The sequence below is a fragment of the Cibotium barometz genome, chromosome 3, assembly GCF_041138505.1.
Source record: "Cibotium barometz isolate CiBa-2024 chromosome 3, ASM4113850v1, whole genome shotgun sequence".
In the NCBI taxonomy this organism is placed as follows: Eukaryota; Viridiplantae; Streptophyta; class Polypodiopsida; order Cyatheales; family Cibotiaceae; genus Cibotium; species Cibotium barometz.
This window is the reverse complement of record NC_141048.1, coordinates 49,797,826-49,804,291: the sequence shown is the minus strand read 5'-3', so window position 1 is coordinate 49,804,291 and position 6,466 is coordinate 49,797,826. Positions and strand designations below refer to the sequence as shown.

Sequence of the window (6,466 nt, the reverse complement as noted above, 5' to 3'; positions counted from 1 at the left end):
GCTCTGCAACAAACAATCACCCCATTTAACCTAAATTCATATTTAATTTTTTGACCTGAATCACGATGCCAAGCTGTAGAAAGCAATCATATACATAATTTGTACGAGACTCCTGAGATTGTCCCCAAAAGTCTTGTTGTGTCCTCATTAGTACATCACGATCGATTAGCTGACAACATTTTTTTGCACAACAATCAATGGATGAAATCCTTTGATGAACTGATTCACGTGACATATATAATGCAGAAGCTAGTTGTGGTCTCTGCTTTGGAATCCTGTTTATGAAAGTGTAGAGTCTTTTTGCGGAGGTTTGGGCAACAATAACCTCATTAGTTACATCTCCATCATTATCCTCATTACATACATTAGCATGTTCAACATGCATGCCATTAAGCGGAACATAGCATTGCAATGGGCTCCCATCCAGCATTGTCAGCTGTATAACACTACTACATGTTAGCCTAATACCGAGGCTTGTACCGGCGCTATTTAACGGGGTCTAAAAAAGCCTCGTCATCGGTATAATCGCCGGTATAAGCACCGGAACCATAGCGTCGGTATAAGTGTCGGGTAACAATACCGGCGCCTATACCGGTGCATATACCGCCGACGCTCACCGGGGGTAATACCGACGCATAAACCGGCGTCTATACCGGTGCATATACCGTGTCATATACCGGGGTGTATACAGACTTTAATACCGACAGAAATACCACTGTATATACCGACGTCGGTACCGGGGCATATACCGACGCTGTAGCAAAAAAAAAATTTTGGGCAGAATAGTGCTGCCTAGCTGTTGCTTAGCTGCCTGCAATGAGCAGGATCAACAACAGCAAACAGACAGCACCATTCTGTCTACAATAGAGCACAAAAACAACCGTGCTCGTTTGCATATTTTCCAGACCGACAAACAAGAAATTAAATTAAACATTAATACTCAAGAATGTTTTGATCATATTTCATTAGTTTGAAGGTCATCTTACATCATGGTAATGCCTCCCAATTGACGGTCTCTCCTTCTTCTTCAAGCATCTCAAACAAGGCCACAAGGCCATGTTTGTGAGCGTACTTCTCCTCTCGCCTACTTGGTGGGCGATTCATGGCCAACTCCTGCACACATGATTAACAATTATAACTTTTAGAAATCAACATTTAGCCCACATACATACATTTAAATAAATAAAATTGCTACAAACACTTACGAATTCATGGCGCATGGTTTCGTAACCACCACTCTCGAGATGAGAAGCCCCTACTGTTTGGAGTCTTGCCCTTGCCGCCTCTCTTTGTTGTTGAAAACTGTCTGGTGTCTTGGTGAGCTCCTGAGCAATGGCTGCCCACTCCCTGTCATCTAGCCAAACAGGTTTCTCCTTCCCCTCTCTAAATGCGTCCCTCGCCTCTGACCTACGATGCCCCAACCCTATGCGGGAGTCATGTGCACCCCAGGGAGTGGAAGGTTTTTCTTGCTGATCCCATTTAGTCATGACAGAGTCATGAAACTGTATAGTGCACAATTGTCGAATGCGTGTCTTCATTGCCTTCCCTACACTATCCTTTATTGGTGTCCCATCCCTAATTGTGTAAATCTTGCTGTTGTCATGGTCATGTGCATCCCAGGGAGTGGAAGGTGACCCTATGGGTGTGCTATCAACAGATGAGAGCGAAGGACGAAGGCTTTCCTCTTTTTGGGGGAGGTGGTAAAGAAGTCCCGAGTGACACCAACTTTGGTTGAAACGTGGCGCATGCGTATATAAGGAGACCACAAATTCTATTAGACCAGGAATGTACGCACGATGTGCATGTTACTGGGCGCGAGAGAGACAAGGGCAAAGGTTGTGTTTGAAGCGGAACTAGAATATTAGTCGGATATCAGTCGTGAGACTTCGTGACAAAGTTCGATTGTGCACACCAACCAGTTCATGAGGATCTGCTAGACTTCGGTCTGCAGCCGTCGTCCAGTAAGTCCTCAGTACGAGCACGTTAATCTCTCTGTATGATTTATATACCATACTATTGTATGGTTATATATCTGTATAATTATATCCTAACGCAAGAACATAAATAATAAAGTCACATATATTGAATTTAGTCCAAAATCGATATAGTATAGTTCGCATAATTTATACACTTTCTCCACACAAATTATATCGAGAGAACATTTTATTGGTGGCCATAATATTATATTATATTTATATTTATATAATATTGACAGCAGCACTAGTTGTGTGATGGAATCGCAGGCGTCCTCTCAGGAAAACGGAGGCACTAGTAGTACTGACTAGTCGTAGGCAAGACTAGTAATTGGGAGGCCTGCTGCTAGCGCATTATAAAAGCAAGCAGCGCTGCGCCCCTCTAATACAGCACAGCCAGCCATATCACAATTAAGCCACCCCCTTGGGCTGAGCTACACACAGCGAGCGCAGTACTGTCCGAAATTATAGTAGCCTCTGCCTGCTCTGCTCGTCTCGTCTCCTGCGCTAGCTAGCTCGCCGCCGCCATGCCGATCTCCACCACCAATGGCGCAGCATGCAAAGCCAAATTAGCCAAAGCCCAAGCCGATGGCCCTGCCAGCGTGCTCGCCATGGGCAGCGCCACCCCTCCGCACCTCTTCAAGCAGCACGAGTACCCGGACTTCTACTTCAACGTCACCAACAGCAACCACATGACCGACCTCAAGCAAAAGTTCCAGCGCATTTGTAAGCCCCCTCATATATACTAATATATATAATTGCAATAATACTGTATAATAATAGGCAGGTGAGACGCAACTCCAAGCTAACGTTGCTCTCCTCTGTACGTACGTACTACTGCAGGTGACAGATCAGGCATCCAGAAGAGGTACATGTACCTGAACGAGGAGATTCTGCGGGCCAACCCGAGCATGTGCGACTTCTGGGGCCAGTCCTTGGATGCGAGGCAAGAGCACATGGTGGAGGAGATACCCAGGCTTGGTGGGGAAGCTGCCCTCAAGGCGTTGGAGGAGTGGGGCCGCCCCAAGTCCTGCATTACCCACCTTGTCTTCTGCTCAACGGGCGGCATGGACTTGCCCGGGGCGGACTGGGCTCTCACCAAGCGTCTGGGTTTGCGCCACAATATCAAGAGGCTGATGCTGTACTCGCAGCGCTGCTTTGGTGGAGGCACGGCCCTCCGCATGGCCACGGAGCTGGCCGAGAACAACAAGGGCGCACGCGTGCTAGTGGTCTGCAGTGAGATCACCGTGGTGACCTTTCGTGGGCCTAATGAGACCCATATCGACAGCCTTGTGGGTCAGGCTTTGTTCAGCGACGGTGCCTCCGCCCTCATCGTCGGCTCCGACCCCATCGCTCACGTGGAGAAGCCCTGGTTTCAGGTTCACTGGACCGGCTCCTACATCTTGCCCGACAGTGATGGTGCCATCCAAGGCCACTGGAAGCAAATCGGCCTCACATTCCACCTCCACAAAACCGTTCCACAGCTTGTCTCTCAGAACCTGCCTGCCGTCTTGCAAGATGCCCTGGATAATGTCCATGATGATGATGGCCATGCCCCTAGTCCCAATGACATCTTCTGAATCACGCACCCAGGTGGCCCCGCCATTCTAAACCAAATGGAGCAGGCACTCAAGCTCAAACCCGAGAAACTCGCAGCCACTAGACAAGTGCTCGCTGAATACGGCAACATGTCCAGCGCTTGTGTTTTCTTCATCATGGAGCAGATGCGGCGCAACTCTCTGGAAAAGAAGCTCGCCACTTCTGGCGAGGGCTTCGATTGGGGGGTGCTCGTCAGCTTTGGCCCGGGTGTGACTTGCGAGGCTCTTCTCCTGAAGAGCCTCCCCCTTGCTTAAACTACTCGGCTAGAAGTGAAAATATGAGAGGATTTTACCCTAGGAAGATTCAGGCCAAGGCACCTTCATTCATTCTAGTTTTCCTTAAATAAAGATACAACTAGAAAGGCTATGGCATGTGGGCACTCGTAGAGTTGGTTGGGTCTATTGCAAGATGATGATTAGTAGCGTGTGTGGTTCATCTTCTTGGCATTTCTACGTTCTTTCCGGCCCATGATAACATGTCTTTTTCTTGCCATTTCTCCTAAGTCTTTATATGTGTGCCCTCTTATCATATAAGAGACATATTGAATTTCATAATTATAAAATTTCTTGTTTTTAGTATTTACCTCATGGAGATGCTATGAATTTTGTGAAGAAGGATTAATATTATCATGACAGAGAGAGAGAGAGAGAGAGAGAGAGAGAGAGAGAGAGAGAGAGAGAGCATGCCGTGTCACGAGCATCAATATAGAATCCATTTTCCTTCGCTAAAGTCATATTATCTAGGTTGAGATGTCCTAAAATCTTGAGCACACGGCAGTGGCCACTCTCTTGCTTTGAACGCTATTCCTTTGCCATGCTACATCTTATAGTATTTGTAATAACACGCCCAATCAATTTACACTCCTCTTTCTCTTATTTCTCTTCTTTCTTCTTTTTCTTTACATTCAGAGAGGAAGAAGAATAGAAGATTTTATGTTTCTTCTACCGCGACTTCTCATCAAGAATAAGATAATAAGACAGAAAAAGAACAAGAAAAGAGAAACTTACCAATGGATAAAGAGATATTGCGAGTCCCTGTTGGACAATAAACACACTTAGAACCTTATTTTTGAGAAAATAAAAATACAACCTAACAGAAAAGATAGGATCTTAAACCCAAAATATATTTTACTTGATGAGATTGTTTCTTATTGTGTAAATAACTTCAAGTATATAATTGAGAGATGAATGGTGTTGCATAAAGGAATAATTGATACATTTTACAAATTGCTAAAGCCATGTTGGAACAAAAATGTATGCTCATTATTGGGCAAAAGCTTGCAATTATGCTGTGTTTGACTTATGGATGTGATGTTGAAGATATAGAATGATGGAGATCAAGCTGTATAGGTACCAAGAAGAGGGTCACTCATTCAGAGGTTAACTTATGATACCTTTCTATCTCCACATTACGCTTTTATAGTAGCTATATCATAATGGAATGAACTTGAAGCGAGTATCCTTGTAGGCAGATATAGTAGCTTCCTTTAGAAACATTTTTCAATAGGCTTTCAAGGAGAGTGGAGCTTCGACAAGCAGTTGAGATTTAGTACTTAAAGAGGCATAATCTTGAGAGCAAGGTAAGATTTTAATGACAAGTTCCATTCCATTCTTTCCTATCTATGAATGAGTAGAGTTTTACATAGGTAGAAAGGGGGACTCAAACATAGGTTTACTTGACTAAAGTGTATATTCTACATTTGAATTTCTTGATTCAAAATCTGTGGGAAAATTTCTCTCTTTATATTGTAATCCTCCATGACATATATATTTGGGAGGTTGATGTGACTTATGAAACTCCTACATCTACATGAGTTTTAACAAACTTGTCAAATTTTCAAGACATGTACTCACTACCTTCAGCACTTCTCAAGACTTTGAACTTATAATTACAATAGTTTTCTACGAATTTTTTAAATTCAACAAACTTCTTAGAAGCTTCACTTTTATGTTTAACGAATTAGATCCATAACGTCCTTGTGCAATCATGAATTGAGGTGATATAATAATGAGATCCACCAATGCTTGGCATTTTTTTTTTGTTGGATCCCGTATCTTTTTAAGCTTCAAATAATGAGAAAAAGTGTAACCTTAATACTTCATTTAATTTCCAACAAACATGGACTGATAATGTTGGACAAGTCCTTGTCTTTGAAGTTAGCTAGTCCTTCTACCTTCATACATTTGTGTCTTATGCCATTGCTCAAAGTTTGGTAGACTATTGTTCTTTACATAAGAGCACACTTTGTGCTATTAAATAACATCCAAAACAAACATTATACCATCTTTGTTAGCTTTGCCGAAAACCTTACAATTATTGTTGTGCTCTTACAGCATGCATTCATATGAATTGAGAATAACCTCCAAATTTCTTTCCTCAATCTCACCAACTGACACAATATTTTTAATTATACTTGGTACACACAATACATCATGCAGATATTTCACAACATTATTTGAAAAATCAACTACTATGTCACCTACAAGAGTAGTAGAATGTGTTAAGTCATATTTTGTGGACACAAATGCAAGAACCTTAATTTATTTCTTATATGAAAACCATACTTCATGAGAATTTATAAGGTAAGAACACTTATCATCAAATGGCTCTTCAATTATAACACTAACCATATGTTGCATTAGAAAGTACGTGCTCCTCTTTGTCACTACTGTTTTAAGTTGATGTTGATGCATGACTACCTTTATTAAATTTTTCTTCTCGCACATCTCTTTATCTTGATTAAAATTACCTTCTTTCACATATTTTTATCTTGAAAAACAATAGTTTATGACATGACCTAGCTTATAATAGCAGTGATACATTGGCCTTTGATTTTAGAAATTCAAAAAACACCTCTTATATCTTGATATGCATAACATGTACCTCATTCTATT

General features: G+C 42.2%; 1 pseudogene; it reads left to right on the top strand.

The window, feature by feature from the left end:
* The first annotated feature begins 2,500 nt into the window (after positions 1-2,500).
* Positions 2,501-3,553, top strand: LOC147640198 (chalcone synthase pseudogene; annotated as a pseudogene).
* Positions 3,554-6,466: the final 2,913 nt, after the last annotated feature.